Below are 19,751 nucleotides of genomic sequence, written 5' to 3' on the forward strand. Positions count from 1 at the left end.
GATGGAAGATTAAGTTCGTTAGTCTCTTTGTCAGTCCATAGACATATTACTGTTAATCCTGATGAAATTTTAGGTATTACGGCTAGAAAGAAAAATCAACGACTAGCTTTTAATAATTCATAACTTTTATTGGAGTGTAAATGTTTGAGTGTGAAGTATAAATGTGGATGATGAAAAAGATTATATAATAATATTATGATTCTTGTTTGCGTTGTAAATGATGTATTAAATCTAAGCACATCTATTTTTATTTTTCAAATGCAATGAAATATAAAAGACCGTTCCAATATAAAATGATTTTCATTATAATTATTATTATTTTATCATCATCAGCCCCCTTAGCCCCCCAAAAAAAATTCTAGCTACGTGTCTTATATATATATATATATATATATATATATATATATATATATATATATATATATATATATACATAAAAAACAAAAACTAAATATTTTGTTTCATGTTAACATTAGATCTACCAAGATAATTTGAAAAAAGTTATTAACATTAAACAATATAATAATAAATAAAGTAAAAAAATATAATTACGTTAAAAGCAGTCTAGAAATGATTTTAAACAGTTTTTTTTTTTACAAGTCTGACGATTTTATTTATCAGTTAAGACAAACTATTTAAAACAAATTAAAATTTAGTTATTTATGAAAATTTATTAAATTTACGTAACTTAATTGTTAAAAAAAAAAACCCAGAAATAATGATTAATTTTTTTTTTTACCCTATTTTATAAAAATAAACGTATTACATATTACTAACTTGTACATACACGCAGAATGTATTCAGCTCACTTAATAATGTCAGCTGTTATTAATTTAATAAATGGAGTTGGTTGATGGATGATAATCATCAAATTAATTACTAGTTAATGCCAACTGTCGGCAATAAAGGGAAGCATGCACGTTAAGTTACTTATTCTTTTTCACACACCTGAAAACCATGTAGAATTAGTTATACAAATTTGTAGCATTTATTTTGCATAATATAACTTGTTTTTTATATGTATTTATTTATTTTTTTTAATTTTAAAACGTATAACTATTCATAATATAACACTTACTTTCATATATTTAAATTAAAATTAGTGTTGAGCATTTTACCTCATTTATTTATCTATTTTATTAATTTATTATTATATTCATTTTTTTGGCTATAGAGATATATAATGCTGTAACTATAACCGGGTTCGAATCCCGGTCAGGCATGGCATTCTTCACACACGCTACAAATCATTCATCTCTCATCTTCTGTATAGTAATGCTTAACTGCGGCCCCAGAGGTTAAAAAAAAAAAAAAAAAAAAAAACTATAACCGGAGGTCCCGCGTTCGAATCCCGGTTAGGTATGGCAAAATTGCCATTTTGTCTCATCCTGTGAGGCAATACCCCGGAGGCTAAAAAAAGCTATAACGGGAAAGTATTTAGATAGCTCAATACAAAACTGTAAATAATTGATCTTAATTTAAATTTTATGCCTAAAGAAAAAATTTAAAAAAGCATTTTAACAAAAAATAAAAAAATTATTAGCTGTATTATTTGATTTTATAACTCTATTGACAGATTTTCTTCAAACTTGGCAGACAATTACTACCTTCGGGGAAAAACAACGTATTATTCTTTTGCAAAAATTGGAAAAACAGGTCAGAATATTTTGGTCGAAATAAAATTTCAAATCTTTACTTGGGCACTTTAGAAAAAATGTTTTCTTATAAAAGCTGAAGTTATTTTCTTATAAAGATAACAAATTACAAGAAATGTTTATTTAATATTCGCTTTCCTCCCCAAAAAATAATTCTATCTTGTTATCAAACCTTTTTACCCACCGAAAACGTATGATGATATTTTTTTTGTTGTAATTTTCCAGAAAAATTTTAATAAAAAAATCTGATGTGGACAACACATGACTTTCTTGTACGCCTGTTAAATTACATATACACATTTTTTTACAATCAGAGATTAATAAATTATTAATAAATGAATATATTTAAATTAAAAAGAAATGAAGTCGGATTCGAACCGATGTGCCTTTCCTTGTACGTCCAGACATTTCATTAATTAAAAATTTATTTGGCTGTAACTCTGGAACCAATTAAAATAAATACCAATTATAACATATCGTTGAAAAGTTCTCAATGAGGGCTGATTACTGCAGTTAAAAAAAGTAAAAAATTCCAATTTCTTTTGATTTTGGGCTTTTTTGAATACTTTTGATCCAGTCGATTGAATAAAAAGGAGGTGCGCAACTAGATGTTACAACAGTCCTAAATCCAAAATTTCAACATTCTACGGCTAATCGTTTTTGAGTTATGCGAGACACGTACGTACAGATGTCACGCCAAAAAATAAATATAAAAATATTTATTTTTGTTAAACAATAACAAACTGTTAAACAATATAAAAATAATATTTATACGGAGTGACAGAGATGTGTACGCATTTTGGAATGAACCGAACAGTTACTCTAACCTGTAATTTTTTTGTCGTCCCATGTGTGTGAACTATTGCCATTTATTTCAGTTACCATGCCTGAGTGGTCAGAGGAACACCGCGTTTCACGTACGATGCGTATGTGAGAGGCGGGGATTCGAATTTCCAGGTTTGGAGGTGTTCCTTAGCCCCTTCGATCTCCCAACCTGAGTGTGTGTGACTTCTTTCTGTGGGTATACTCAAAGATGCGGGTGTACGTCGAGAAACCCTGTACACTACAGCGACTGAAGACAGGTATTCGTGGGGAGGACAACATATCACGCAGGTGACACTAGAACGGGAGTGGGTCAGCTTCATTTCTCGACTTGAAACATGAATCAGGGAACGTGGAAATCACCTTCCAGATGTAATTTTTGCCACCTAACATAAATAGTATGTGTTTCTCCACATATTCCAGCCAACATAATAAAGTTTGGTGAAAAATTACTTGTGTCGTGTTCATTCAAAAACGGGTATACTCTTTGTCACTCTAAAATAAGTTTATTAAGTAATGCTCTTTCAGACAAAATTTAAAAAAGACAAATTTTTTTAAATTATTTTTTGATCGATCTATATACTTTCCCGTTATAGCTAGTTATATCGCTGTAGTCAAAAAAGTAAAAGAAAATTCTCGTCTATTTTGAAGTTTAATATCAGTGCTAGGAATATATTTTATCAAAATATATTGAAAAAGGAATTTATCAGTTAAACATGCGATACTTGATACTAATGAATTTTTATAAACCTATTGAAGTGGGTTGCGGATAATATTCTAATATATTTAAGTTATATCAGATAGGCATGTAATTTACTCATAAATAACATCTAAGGAAAAGGTTTACTAATAAATTTAATATCACTATAAATTTTTGTAATAGCGACTTTAAAGTATAGATATACAGCGCAGTAAATTTTTATTTTATGTTTACAACATATAAAATTTTATAATATTTTGTTTGATTTAACCAGTTCCTTTTGATATAGTTTATTATGTCAATAATAACTCTTTTAAAGAAAATCATTCAAATTACGTTAACTTTAAATGATTCGCTATTACAAATATAAAAAAAAACTTAAATTTGTCTATTTCTGTTTATGTTGTTAATACGTTAGTTAATACTATTAATACTGCCACCACAAGAGTAACAATTAAGTATGAATGGAGTTAAGGTAAAACGCGTATCTATCTCCTACTTACAAACTATATATATATATATATATATATATATATATTATACTTTTTTTTATTCTCCTTCGATTTCCCCGCCCCTTGGAGCCGGATTCACAACTAAGCATACGCTCAGCTCCAAGGGGTGCCATCGCTTCAAACTACCTCGGAAGGGCAGAAGGCCCCGCCCAGGCAGCCGGGACTAGGTCTTTCTTGCTTGCCATGACTCAAATGAGGGGATCCCAAAGGGTTCCCCTCACTGGGACTCCGGTCTTAACGCTCGCAATTAATGAGGAACACCTAAGTGATCCCCCACCGGGACTACGGTTTTACTTTCCCTCCAACGGCAATGCATGAGAGTCCCCATCCGATCATCGAAGATGAGGCTGTCCCTTGCAGATACCACAGCGCAGCTGTGCACATATTCATGGCGCTGGTGCAGGTGGGGCCATCTTACATCCTCGACTCCTGGGTGCATGTCCGTGCGATGTACATGACAGATAGCGGGGTTCTTGTTTGCCTCCTTATGTTGTCGGCCATACCGCAGGTAAAACAATGATCACGCCGGTCTGAGCCAAGATAAAACTTGGCCCTATGCCCTATACCCCAACACCGAAAGCAAAGGTGATCTGAGGCACTTGGAGTCACCCGACAGGCCACCCAGCCAATGCGAATACGCCCGTCGGATAGTAATTTCTCTGCAAGAAGAGGTGGCACGGCCAAAGTAACCACCTGTGTTGACCCGCAGGCCGGCCGCATAGACAGAATTTTCACGAACACTGACTCCCCATGACCTTACGAAGCTCCTTCATGAACTCATCCCTCGTTGTAAGTACATCTAAGTCCTTGACAACAACATGAGTCCTCTTACCACCCTTCCCAGTTAATGCCGCAGTCGTGCCCTCGATCTTCTTCACAACGTCTCTGCTGAGTTGTTCTGCAACACCACTGGTCACGGATCAATCGAACTGCCCCTGTCTTCCCCAGATAAATTACGGGCAGAAGACTACACAGCCAGGACCTGACAACGACTTTCGCCTTCCCGCGCCGAGCCAAGTCCCAGATCCACGGGGCCTTGCAATAAGTCGGCACATGTCGCGGAGTGATCGACACTAGCTTCCACATCTAAGCTCCACGTGCACCCCACTCCCTCCATCAGATCAGTAATGTCCTGTACTAATTTAAAGAGGATTGGAACTATATGTAGAGGAATATAGACTATATTTGTTAAAAAAAAAAAGCTAACGTAAGAAGTTTAAATTCTCAATTACAATGTTTTTAGGTATACAAGTAAACTGCTACATGCATGAGCATTATATTAGGCTAGTACGTATTACCTTTCCTGTATCTCTCCTTAAGAATCCATGTATTATATTCTGAAGCAACCACAATAAACTGAACTTATATAATCTATTTAGTATAAATATTTACAGAATTGAAATTTTTTTTAAATTATAAATTGAAACAATAGTATTAAATTTTTATTACAGTTAATTTTTCTCTCCTTATAATCGTAACCTAAAATATATATCACATAAAATATACTTTCAACTACAGTGGAGTAAGTTCTAATTTAAAATTTAAAAAAATTTTCTAGTGACAAAATTTTCGGAAATTCTATTTGCTTTGAAATGTTGTTATAATATGTACTCAAGTAATTTATTAAAAATTAGTTTTTTCCAAAAGGGGAGGATGATAAAATCCCCTTTAAATCGAATCAAACTGAATGTTTTACCAAATTCAAAAAAATTAGATTTTAATTCGATTCATACGCATGTTCAAGTCTTACTCTTAATGAGATTAATCGATTTTGATTTTTTTTCTATTATCTTCTGGTGGTCTCGATTTTTTCCAGATTACATAACTGGATTTTTTAAAATGGAAAACTGCATTAACTTCATAAACGATTTGAAGGTATTTTTAATTCATTTTCCATCATCATTGCTTGGTATTAGATTGTTTTAGCAATTACAGTATAGATTATTACCTGATAAATACTGTGATATTAATTACATTTATGCGATACATCCGGATGATAGAAGCAATGCGTATGCGTGTTGTTTCTCAAAAGAAAAAGCACATTAATTTGTTGCTTTGCATTATTTGTTCCAGTCTTTCTTATGATCATAACACATTTAAAGCTCTAGAGGTACAAAATACACTAATTAGAGTTTCTTTCTCTAAGGGTAATGACGTTTTCTGTATAACCAATCCTTTTTATGACGAATATAAAAAGGCGTGTTAAGGCGCCTATATTTTTATGCGCGAATCGTGCAGCCATAAAAGAATAAAGACATGATTTAGTCAGCAATAATGGGATTATTACAGAACAATACTTAGGGAAGAAAATTATGAATATCACATATATTGGTAGGTAAATTACTATATGCTCTCTTTTTATACTTTAATGTTCACCCAGTAATGGAGTTATCTGGATAAATTTACGCCTAAAATCATCATTAAGGTTCAGTAAATATATTGGTAAAAACAATTTAATCAGACTGGCGCGGCGGTTCTTGAGTTTTAAACAAATATCGGTAGATAAAAACAAATGGGCATTTTGATATGAAGACTTGCGGTAAATTAAAGTAACTACATTTAAAATTTATTCTCATCTCTTAAAAATACCGGTTATATTCATTTAATTATTATTTTTAAATTTATTTTTATGTCGTTACTTTTAAAATTTGAAACGTTCATTTATAACACAAAATACGTGCACTTTTTAGATTAAAATACACTCTAATTTAATAGATTAATTTTTATTACTATTATAAATAATAATTAAAACTAAGTCTGTTAATTAATTAATGAAAGACGTTAAGATGGTGGTAATTAATTTATCCACCCGACAATTTAGGTTTAGTTTGGGGAAACTGTCAGCCATTAATCTTACCACGAAGATTCAACCCTCATCTTCATCTTAACGTCTTCATTATGTCATATTATTTAATTTACAATATTACAGGAAATGATTGACTGACAGGTTACACTTTAACTATTTAATTTTATAAAATTTAGAAAACTGTTTAAACTCTCTTGTAGTTATACAGTTTCTTTAATTATTATTAGCTGATATTATACAGGTACTGTATACCTGATAAACATATTTATCAGGTATATTACCTGTTAAATATTCCTGATATTTTTCTTTTATATTCATCATAATAACAGGTACTTTTCATTAATCAGGTACTGTTATTATATTACAGTTTTCTTTAATTATTATTATTACTTTTTTCAATCTGATTTCACAGACAAAAATGTTGGCAACGGTATTGCTAAACTTCCCGGCATTTGTGAACGGTTTAAAAGTTTCCTATCTAAATAATAAATTGAAAATTATTATAATCCGTTACAATCGTGCTTATTTCCTTCTATACTATTTATTTTTTGTTAAATATTTAATCGTTATTTAAAATCTTTGATTTTTTTAAATATTACATATATTAGTTTTAAAAAACATGTTAACAAATTCCAGTTTGATTTCCTCGAGCACTTTCGGCTATTCTGCCATCTTCAAGAGGAATATAATTATGGTTAAAATTATAAAACTACCATAATTGAATTATATATATAAAACAATTCACCGTCATTTTATTATTTGTCAAAAGTTAAAGTTTAAGTTTAAGTGACTACGTCCGTATCGTAATAGTTTGTCAATTGTTATGAGCTCTGTAAATTGAGGGATCAATTTAGTCAATTATTATTGTTTATCTGCTTATACAAAATACCATGCTTAAAATAAAATGACGTCAATTGTTATATATATAATTCAATAATGGTAGTTGTATAATTTTAATCATAGTTATTATATTCCTCTTGAAAATGGCAGAATAGCCGAAAGCGCTCGATGAAATTAAACTGGAATTTGGTAAGTTTTTTTTTTTTTTAAATTATAGGTAGTAGTTATAATACCAAACGGTATCATGTTCGAAAAACTAATATCTTAAAATATTTTTAAAATTAGGAGAAATTCAATTCTGTTCTAAGGTAAACTATTAGGTAGTTCAAAACAACTAAAATTAAAGTACATGAAACGTTCATATTTTAGCTCCCACTTTGAATAATTTCCATTTTGAAAAACTGATAAAATAAATTTTAGGATTAGTCCTTTATTTTGCAATTACATTAAATTGATTTAAAACTAGCCAGTCAGGACTGCACGCTCTGTATCCCCAAAGCGTTCGTTATCCTCGTGGTTGTGAAAGTATTAAATATTTTACAGATATTCTTTAAAGAAAAACATTCATTTTACATCATCATATTTCTGTTACCCTGTAACTATGATGAAAGAAATATAATAATGAATCAAAAGGATTAATTTTTTCTTTAATAAATATTTCTAATTCACAACTTCACACCCAAAGGAGCTAAGGCCTCCTTTAGGTGAAAAGAAAGGATCTATGGCTTAAACATTTTTCCTGGGATAACAAAAATATATCCTGAAAATTTGAAAACAATGGATGGTTGGTTCTCGCGTGATATTATTGCAAAGAGACAGTCCCACAAACTTTCGTATTTATATATAAAGTGCATTACTTAAGTTAAATTATTATCTGATTAACAAAACTACTATCGATAGGACAAAAAAAATAGTTAAAATTAAATTCTAAAAGATGTGATTATGAATCACCTATAACCTTTTTTTATTACCGGTTGTTATATTTGTAATATTCCAGTTAGAAAAGTATTATTATTGATCATTTGAATCCCGCCGAATGTTGGTTTTCCCCGATTTTCTTAAGGACAAATAGTTAAAACATATTAAACTAGGTTGCAAAATTATGTATGATTGTATATACATAGTATCCCGAGAGGTTTTGGCCAATTTGTAATGAACTGATTCTGGACATCAAAATAACAAAATCGTTCACGTGGACAAATACTCAATTTCGCTTCACTTTCCTTCTGTCTGCCATTTTGTGTTTTTTCAATAAAGTTAATGTCGTAAGAAAAAACTGAGGTGTAATGAAATTTGATATATATGTTTACTCAAAAAATAAATAAATTTAAAAATTTTGCCTTTGAAAATTCCAAAAACTTTTCTACTTAAATATTTTAATCATTAGAAGCCCGGAAATATTAGTTTTATGGAATTGTGCTATATTAAATAAAATGTCAGGATTTTGAAGTGAGCAAACTGATATCTCATTTATTTGTGGGTAGCAGATATGACAAATTATTATAGTAGATCGCGAAAATTATGCAGTCGAAAATTGTATGCCTGTTTTTACTTCCTTCACGAATTAGAATGAAAACTATTAATCATTTCTATATTATTAAATTTTTATTAATTGAGTTAAGAGATCAGTTAAGCATTTCATAACTTGGGCTACCCTTTTTGATTGTAATATAAATTAAATTTAATGGAAAATAAAAGATCACCTTGTTTATTTGTAAAATACAAGAGTCCATAAATCAATAGATTTTTTCCTTTGGAAATTTTAGACTATTTGAATAGTTATTTTTTCTAAATGTGGCATTATCAGGATGGTAGGATTATCTTTATCAGAAGATAGGTGGTAAAATATTCTAAACAATAAAAGTTGTGTAAGTTTTTCTACGTATTGACTTAAACCTTTTGTTTTTTTATATACTTTTATTACTAATTATCAGCATGGAAGTAGTTTCCATCACTTATTACAATGGTAGAATATAAATTTAAAAATATTTTAACAGTTAATTTTTTTCTCTAAACGTCCCAAAATATCGTCATTATAGGTTTTGTTAAGTACGTTTTATTACATCTTAAGATAAAATATCATATGATCGGGTTGTGAATTTTCCTATTTTACAATTAAGTTAAAAAAATATAAAAATTTTTTTTAATTATTTTTCTTTTGATAATAAAATAACTGAACAGGTGAAAGAAAAGTAAGGCAGTACGGCTAGTAATATTGTTTCACTTTATCTCTAGAGGAGAGGTTAAATTTTAAGCTCTGCAAATTTCGGGATATTCAACCAGCCATATTGTTCGCAATTTTTTTCGTCAAATTCTTTTGTTATAACTAAAACTTTAACAAAGATGAATAACTTTTTTTCTTATCATTTGTTAAAGTTTTTGTAAGGAAAATTAATTTTACCCATGGTAGTATGAATTATTAGAAATATGAAAACTTATTAACAAAATTCAACTATATTATAAACAAAAGAAATAAATTTAACTACAAAACGACATTAATTACGAAAAATTAAAGTTTACAATTTAACTGGGGTTTAATTTTCGCCTTTTTGGTGCCTGATTTAATATTAACTTTTTTTTTTAATCTCTTTTTCTTCTTTTCCCCCGGGCCGGATCCTGTAGTTAAGTATTACACAACCCAGGTGTCATTTACTCTTAACGGGCCTTCACGTCTCGGCCCGCCGGTCCGATCTCACTTTGCGCCCGCCCCAAATCCCCAGAGTAGGATCCACCAGGCCCGACTATGCCGTCCCTGGATTCCCACTCCGGGAACTCTGTCCTTTTTGCTCTGGAGTGCGAGATTCCCCGGGCCACACTGCTACCGCACCCTCGTGCAAGCACGTGCGAACTACAGCTCCGAAGAGGGCTGTCCCTCATCCGCGAGTCCTCCCCCGATCCTTTTTCTGAAGAACCCTCGCCACGAACCCGGCAATGGTATCAAAACTCTTTTGATTTTTGGGCTCTGCAACATGGTGCCGATAATGTTCTCCACGCTGAGCGGTCCGGTAATCGCCGAGCAAGATAGGCGGTATTCACCCCACTGAGGGCAGCAGAACACCATGTGTTCTGGGATATCCGGGTCGCCGCAGTTAGGGCATCCGCCCTACTCCTACCACACAGGTAGGCGAGGAAGAAAAAAGTATTATTAGAGACAATACAAAAGTACTATTAAAGATAAAAGACAAAAATATTATTAAGTCACAAAGACTTTGTGACTTAATAATGTTCGCTTAAAAAATAAAAATTGACTGCAGTATTTCAGGTTCTTTTTTTACTTCAAAATGGTTCTTTTTTGACTTCAAAATGTTCGCTTAAAAAATAAAAATTGACTGCAGTATTTTAGGTTCTTTTTTTAATTAATTATATGTTTTATGCCTTTAAATTTAAAATAGGGATAGACATACAGAAAACAAACCACTCACATGAATAAGGTATTTCATATGAAAATACTAAAATAATACTGTGATATTTTGCAGAACTGGATTGGTTTATTGACGGCCGATTAAGATATACCAATCAATATTAAGTAAGAACAATGTAAAAAAATTACAGATATGTTATAACTGTATAAGTGACTATATAATTTTTCATTGAATAAAAAGTCTTCTATTAACGTTACCTTTTTTTTTACTGTTTAGCCTCCGGGTATCACTATCAGGTATTACTTTAGAGGATGATATGTATGAGTGTAAGTTAAGTGTAGTTTTGTACAGTCTCAGGTCGACCATTTCTGAGATGTGAGGTTAATTGAAACCAAACCACCAAATAACACCGGTATCCACGATCTAGTATTAACATTATCTGGAATAAACTTACTGAAGGACGATTAGAGTAATTCTTGGACAAATAAAATAACAAAAAAAAAGAAAATGAAACAAAATTGTATTACAAATTAAAAACATAATGCTATCTCAACTCTTCTTTAATTCTCGAATTTTAGAATTGATCGGCAAAATAAAAAAACAAATTGCCAACACTTATTGACTGTTTAACAAATTTAAGATTTTTCATTGGTTATTTTGATAAAATATTTATTAACTTTCAGTACCATAGAATATAAATATGACTCTCATGAGTCTAGTTGAACAAAACCTTTTACTTAAAATTCCTGATATACATAATAATTATTATTTAACGCATTTTAACAGTTTAATAAACCGGTTTTCAATTCGACACGTACATATTGCTTTTATATTAGATTAAGTTTACTATTTATGGATTTATGGATTATTATTTATTTATTTGATGTCTTTTTCTTAATTTATGGGGGAAGTTTAAGTTGATGAATTCGGACAAGTTTCTTTCAGGTAATATCAATGGAAGCTTTTTAATTATATGGTCCTCAGACAATCTGAAGATATTTTTTTTTTTTGTTACCATCTTCGCTTAGTATTGCATAATTATAAAGTCATCATGTGTAATCTGAAGGCTTTCTGATACATCACCTTGCTGGCCAGTTTTGGTATATAGATTAGAACGCAGGGGTTTTTGATCAGTTAGTCTCTGGTTTCATTCCCGACTACGGCATTTTTTCTCCTAATATCTTCCTGGTTAATATCCTTGCCGATCTCCGTGGCGGAGTGGTAGCGTCTCGGTGTTTCAGGCCCCTTTCAGAGGTCCCGGAATCGAATCTATCTCAGGCCTGGCATTTTTCATATACTACAAAATTCCATTTCCATATTCCAATCACAAGCTTCAAGCTTATGTGGCGATATCATTAAGAAAAAAAAAAATACAGAAATATGTACAAAGTTTTAATAATAATAATAAATGCGAGAAAAAGTAGTTATGTGAGGATCCATGAAAAATACATAAAATTTTAAGTTCAACTTGCAGAAATTTAATTAATCAATTTTTAATTTTGTTTCTAGGTTATCCTGAAAGACCTCAGCACTTTTACAAATTGTTAGGTAAGTAAATAATACCTTTTATAATCGAATAAGGTTATTCTTAACTAAATTCTGTTTTAAACTTAAAGAAAATAAAACTAAGTTTTAGATATTCTATTTTTTTTTTTTTTTATAAATATATATTAAAAGGTTATCTTTGTCAATCAATGAACGATTGAAGCAATAGTAACGAACAGAATTTTTTAAATTTTTTACCACCCTCTCAATATTGAAAAAAAATTATTTAAGTTATAATTTTCTCATGTATAATAATAATTATCTCAATATATTATTATATGAAAATAAATTTCATGTTTTTTACTTGCTTTTCTTTAACTCGCATTGTTTTTTTTCATGTTTGTCCTCAAATCTTGCATTCTTAATTTAACATACTTCCTGACATTGCCGATTGATGAAATTTTGCACAATTGCTAAGGTCGGGTGACAATACAATATCCCACCATTACTTTAGCAAACATCCTCTTGTACAGGTATAAATTAAGAGTGGAAATTAAGGGTGTGGATGTAAAAAATTGTGAAATCTGCAAAACGGCTATGCAGGGGTTTTGAGGTCACAGATGACAAATCCGATATCCGTTTGACATAAAAAAATGACGAAAACTTGGTACTGGAGATTTTTTGATTTTGAATTTGACATTTTATATACACAATGATTTTTGGCGGGCAGTATGTTGAGACACAGTTCCTGACGATTCACTCGGCTACGGTTGATTAATCCAAATTAAACACATGCAATGAATCAATTTGATTAAAGTATGACTAAAAAGTATAAAGCAAGTTTTTAAATATTTTGATATTATTAGAGAATTATTTTATGTTTTTAGAATACAAGCAATTTTACTTTTTAAAAAGTATAGTATCTAAAATCGCATTATTAAACCAATAGCGGATATTAGTCATTTTTTATAATTTATAGATAAATGCATCATCTGTTATATTTTTTTTTTATTTATTGTTTTATATACAGTAAAAAAGACTACAGTACATTACTCTTTAAAAAATAACATTTTAGAAAGATTATTGAATTTTTTTTAACAAATATCAGTGAAAAAGTGTAGCAAACTCACTGATTCGTTTTGTTAAATTAGAAATAAATAAAGTAATTTTTTTGTCTATCTAATTTCACTAGAAACTGTAGAGAAATAACCAATTACAGTTGTTTAATGATAGATAAATTTTGCTTTGTCTGGGATTTGAACCCAAAATCTTCCGGATGGAAGGATAGAACTCAGTTACAGAAGTCCGCGTCTAATAACAATAAAAATCTGTTGATAGAGTTTATAGTATCTTTAATAGCCTTTTACATGAAATAGTATTTAATTTAGTTCCCTGAAAATAATTTTAAAAGTTAATGCATTTAATCAGAATGGATTTATTTTGTTTTTATTCTTTAAGGTTTTTTACTTAATTTGATTTGAAGTTTTATGTAGTAGAATAATTGAAAGTGTTAGAAAATTAAAATAGTAATTACATATATATATACTATTCATACTTTTATCACCTAATCTAAATAGGTAACTGTTAATTTGACAGAAAAATTATACATTGACATATTTTTAAAATCTAAAATATAATGCTAATTTTTTTTAAATTCATTGTAGAAGCTGTGTAGGTAAATAAAGGAATTCCAAAAAAAAACTTTTTTTAGAGTTAACTTTTTTATGAGAATAAGTAAATAAAGGAATTTAAAAAAAACCTTTTTTTTAGAGTTAACTTTTTTATGAGAAGACCCTATTTATTTTTTTTTTTGTATTTTTTTATTATTTTTAAAAATTTAATTTAGATCTTAAAAAATTATCATGTTTTCTAGAATGGTAATTTTTTTTATTAATCTTGGAAAAATTTCTTAAAAGTCCAAATTTTAAACAGATGGGAAAAGTTTTATTTATAGTTTGAAGCATACTTTTTGAAGTCGTTTTTATTATTTATTTTGTTTATTAGAAGAATTAATATTGATATATAAAATACAACTTGCTAATTCTTTTACATTTTTCCGTTAATATTTCAACAAGGAAAACTAGTTATAAATGTTTATCAGTTTAAATTGATTTTTGTTATAAATATATATATAATCATCAGATATGTAGAATGTGAGAGAAGGAAAAGGGAAAAGTTTGATCTCGCTAATCTAATAAATATCTAACACAAACATATCACCTAATTTTAGGTAATGTAATTTTTATTTTTTAAAGTGTTTGTAAAAAAAGAAAATATGTAGAACACAACTAATTAAAAATTTATTCACTAAATACGTTAAATTCTGCGAAAAGGTTGTTAAAATGAAACAAGCTTAAATTCCACATAATTCTATCTTGTTTTTGGAACTGTTTCAAGTATATTTTATTTTTGTAGGAAACAAAACGCATCTTTACAGGAAAAAGGGGGAATTGGGCGGGTAGGAAACACCTCCGCGCATTTTATCGCGAGCCTTATTTGTGCTTGCGCCATCCCAGTACCAATTCTCGGTTTATTGCAAAGGGGGTCGGTCCGATTTGTGGTTTCCTTACCGCTATTGGTCCACCCTCAGCCTATTAAGAAAGTGGCTAAATGAATTACTTCAAACTTTCCTCTACCTTCTCTTTCCTTGTTATTCTATCTCGTTCTGTCTTTACCGTTCTCCCCTTCATGCTATAACACCTTTAACCTCTTTTCTACGTAGTAAAGTCGACCGCTTGTGTAATATACACTACCCGTTGCGACTGAATTCCGGTTAGGATAATGACCTAAGGGGGGATTTCCCCCCTTTATATTGTTACTGTTTGAAAACGATTTATATATTTGTCTTAATAATAATTAAACCGATACTTAACAATAAACGATGCTCTTCACATCTAACCTCATAATTAATTATTATTTTTATTTAATAATATTATAAATATTATTATTATTATTTGTTACATCTCGTCTAACAAAATCAGGGTATTCAACATTTTATGTTTTGAATGTTTTCTTATGTTGATCGTTTTGTACGTTAAAAATTAATTTCATTGTACAGTTTTGTTGTTTTTGTACGTAAAGTATATAATTTTTCTTGGTAAGTTTTGAATATTCTGAGTATCAAAGAATTAATCGTAAGTAATTTTTAAAAACGTCAGTTTCTACTCTCTAAACGCATAAATAAGATCTTTAAATCTTTTGACACGTATTTTATAAAAGGAAAAGAAAAAGTCACTGATTTTAAACATATTTTGTTTTATTTGTCTGGAAATATCAAATATAAATAGTTGAAAGTATTTTAACTAGTCAAATTTGGCTATTTAGTTATCACTTTTCAATTTTCCGTTGAAAAAATCTGTTAAACAATTTAAAATTGTATTTTTGAGTTTAGCAAACGAAGATATTCGAATGAAAATAATTTTTTTTATAATTATGGTAATTGAAATCGTTGAAATGATCGAACATTGAAAGTAATTTAATTAATTCTCAGAATTATTACGAAATCTTTAATAATTAATATTCCCGTTTATTATTTAATTGTTAAATTATTATTATTAACACTATATTCTTGTTATATAAGTTATTTTTAGTAATCATTTTGATCTACTTGAATTGAACTACAATTTGCTTAGTAGATATATTTTGGGAGCGCGGAAATTTGTATTTTTAATCGACTTCAAACAGAAAAAAGGCTATGAATTTCAATTTCATTTGTATGTAAACTATTTTTATGTATGACAAACCTTTTTTCTCAAATTTTATCTCCTTCGATGTAAAGAAAGTTTTTCTGGTGGTCATCTCAATTTATTTTTGAATGAAAAATACCTGTTTTAATTAAACAATTTGAAGGTGTATTATAATCTTTTTGTTTTTTCAGTACCAAACTTTGATGATTATTAGATTATTATAGAGTAAATCTGTACGTATTCTAACGTCGTTCTACTATTCAATGTATTTTCACGCAAAAAAATCAAGAAAATCTGTTGAAAAATATGCGTTAATTAAATGCGTTAAACCGATTTAAAATTTTTTTTTACTATATTATATATATATATATATATATATATATATATATTTACTATATTACATATAGTATAATATAATTATGATTATATATATTATATACTAATTGCTTAAACTTGAGTAAAAAAAATTATAAATAAGCCGGAATTTTAGAAACATAAGGTCACATTCAAAAGAATATCATTAAATCATTTCCCTGCATTCCTTATCTCATTTTAGTGAAAATAATTTTATCCCTTTAGCATTTGTTGGAATTGAAAATGTGTAACTGTTTCAAAATTCTGTTGCATTTTTTAATAGTTATTCCGTTGTTTATTTAATAGTTAACTAAGGTAATAATAAATAATTTTTATTAAAAGTAACTTCTCAGATTAAATATAACGAGGAGATATCTGAATTCATTGACACTTCCTTAGGTTCTCCTCAGATCTCAGTATTAGGATCTACCCTGTCTCCATCTTCACTGCGGACCTTTGAATCACAGATAATACCACTGTTGTATCATTTGCCAAAGACACGGCAATCGTAGCTATCGATGATGATCTATCTAACTCAAGCCTCGACTAAGTTGCAATCTGGTTTAGACCTTCTAGCTGAGAGGTTGAGGAGATGGAAGTAAAAGTCATTGAAACGAAATCTTCTCACATTTCATTCGCGATGAGAAGAGGTGACTGCCCAAAAATCCATTTAAATAGAGGTTACATCCCGTGAGCTGAAAATGTACAGCATTTAGGTTTTCATCTAGATATTAATCTAACATGAAAGTTTCACATTAAGGAAAAAAGGAAACAGCTGTATCAGATTTAAGGAGCTACACTGATTATTAGGCAAGAAATTACAACTATTCCATATCTAACAAAGTTATTCTAAAACCGGTTTAGACATACGGAATCAAACTCTGGGGTACGGCAGTTATCAACAAAATAGAAATTATCCAGCGTTTTAGAATAAATTTGCGAGATGCATTACACAGGCGCCATGGTTCGTACAGAACAACGAAATTCACGAGTACTTAGGATTACCGTGTGTTCGAGAAAAGTCGATCGATTTACAAGTAAGTACAAAATAAGACTTTAACCACCACGTAAACTATGTATCTGTTAACCTTTGAGATAATGGGGAAGATGTAAGGCAATTAAAGCGGGTACATGTATTTGACCTTTCTTTTTCCTGTTTAGCCTCCGGTAATTACAATTCAGATAATACTTCAGAGGATGATATATATGAGTGTAAATGAAGTGTAATCTAATACAGTCTCAGTTCGACCATTCCTGAGATGTGTGGTTAATTGAAACCCGACCACCAAAGAACACCGGTATCCACGATCTAGTATTCAATTCCGTGTAAAAATAACTGACTTTACTAGGTCTTGAACGCTGGAACTCTCGACTTCCAAATCAGCTGATTTTGGAAGACGCATTCATCACTAGACCAAGCCGGTGTGTACATGTATTTTACGTAGGAACTTAATCGTGATACTTAGGACGAGGCTTCTCTTCTTAAGTTGTGCATCATCAAAATATGTTTCTTATTTGTTGCTGTGTTACTATTTATTTTTATGTTGTGGTTTTATTGATTTCTAGTTCATTACCGGCTGGACTTAATCAATGTCTATGCTACTTTTGGTATGTTACCTAGAAAGTAATTAATGTAATTCAAGGAAAACTCATTTTTAATTTGATAATCATGAAATTTACTTATGGTTTCTAAACTACGAAACTAATTGTAAATGTAATTTGAGATACAAAGAAAATTAATTTAACATAATACGTAATTTAATGCTAAATTGAATAATTAATAATTGAATAATAATAATCTGGTAAAGTGAATAATTTTAGTTAAAAATCTCGCTGTCGATGAGATAAATCTTACATAAACAATTGTGATGACTATTATTATAACAACAAAAAGTTTTAATAGAAAATTATTGCAGTAATTAATAAACAGATTCTATCAACTTCATATAAAAAAGAATATTACGCTATTCGTTGATTTTGAGAATATGTAGAGCATACGACTGGTGATTTATGGTTTTTTTCTTTTTGTTTTTTTTTTTTAAATAGGTTTAACCTTTAGAAATTATTCTGTATTTTCAGTAATATCGTAGGTAAAAATTTTTTCTTTTAAGGTTTTATGAATAATAAACCAGAACATAGGAGAATTACTCTCCCCTACGGAACCATAAGCCTAAGAAAGTTTTTCTAAGTATTTTAAAAAGCACATCACAAAACCTTGGCTATTCGTAAGAATATAATAAGGTATCTGCTTGTAAACGTGCATTATCATTCTTTTTTTTTAGGAGGACCACAACAGAATAAAAGCAAATAATTTAAATTTTCTTTCTTTTAATAAATAATTCAGTCTTATAAAATTATTAATATTTTAAAATTATTTCTTAGCTGTAAGTTAATTATTTAATTTAAGCTCATGTGTAAACCTATTCGTTATAAAAAAAAGAAATTGTTTTGTTTAGACCAACATTTTAAATAGTATAATGGTTGCAAACTGCTGTTTTTCGTAAATAGCAAGTTGTATAAATTAAGTTTATTAAAAAAAAGATAATTATAGTAAAAAAAAGTGCACTACATGTTACATATGTAATTTATATATATGTATATATATTTATGAATCAGTTAATAATAGATCAAATATATTATAATATATTAGCTGGTCAATGACTCGTTAATTATTTAGTTTCAGCAGTAATGAAATAAACTTACTTCAAAATAATAATAATAATAATACGTGGTATATTAGAGAAAAATTTGAGTTAATAATAATGCGCAAAAATGTTTAATTTTATACGTTTAATTTCATGCACTTCCAGCCAATCAGTAAAAATGTCTATATAATAAAAAAATGTGACTGCAGTACATCTACTGTTCTCTTATGGCGAGTTTCTACAAATTTTACAATAACTTTCAGTCTTTTTACCTTTTTACCTTATGTACCAGGGTGCGCGTTCGTGTGTGCAACTGTAAACATGAGTTTCGATATAATAATTTAGATGAATACTAAAATTTAAATTATTATGAATTAGTTATTAAATGACTAGCAGACCCGGCAATGCTTTGCTATTGCTAGATTTGAATATACATATAGATTAAATGAACACAATTGAAAGTTTGATAAAATATTAAACAACTACATTACGGAACTTCACAAAATTAGCCTTTCACTTTCTAAAAGTCAGAATGTAAATAAATTCAATTGGCAAAACAACAGCACTCTCAACAGCAATTGAAACCCCTCTCTAAACATAGAAGTCGGTAGAAAATAACTTTTTAAGGAAAAGAGATATGGCTGCAAAATCATCACAATTAATACTGAACATTAAAAACTTATTACAAAACATTACGGAACTTCGCAAACTTTAACATTTCTTCAAACACTTTCTTCTTGAAGAACTGCCGCAGCTGCTTGAATATGTTCATCTAGGGCTGAGACGCAAAATATACTTCCAGCACCATGGTCGCTTTCCCACTTCTCTGTGCCGTTTCCACTGGTTTAAATTATCATTTCCCTTGTGAGAAATGGATCGGTCGT

The 19,751-nt window shown here is 29.5% G+C and overlaps 1 protein-coding gene and 1 long non-coding RNA gene across 2 annotated transcripts in view; one reads left to right on the forward strand and one right to left on the reverse strand.

The window, feature by feature from the left end:
- Positions 1–19,751, reverse strand: part of LOC142328915 (inhibitory POU protein-like) — a 184,738-nt gene that overhangs the window by 122,396 nt on the left and 42,591 nt on the right. The gene's annotated exons all lie outside the window — the stretch shown is intronic.
- Positions 1–19,751, forward strand: part of LOC142328916 (uncharacterized) — a 219,848-nt gene that overhangs the window by 25,449 nt on the left and 174,648 nt on the right. Inside the window, exon 2 of the long non-coding RNA XR_012757383.1 lies at positions 12,207–12,245. This is a non-coding gene — a long non-coding RNA (uncharacterized LOC142328916). The remainder of the gene's footprint in view (positions 1–12,206; positions 12,246–19,751) is intronic.

Source organism: Lycorma delicatula, chromosome 8 (assembly GCF_047948215.1).
Source record: "Lycorma delicatula isolate Av1 chromosome 8, ASM4794821v1, whole genome shotgun sequence".
Lineage (NCBI taxonomy): Eukaryota > Metazoa > Arthropoda > Insecta > Hemiptera > Fulgoridae > Lycorma > Lycorma delicatula.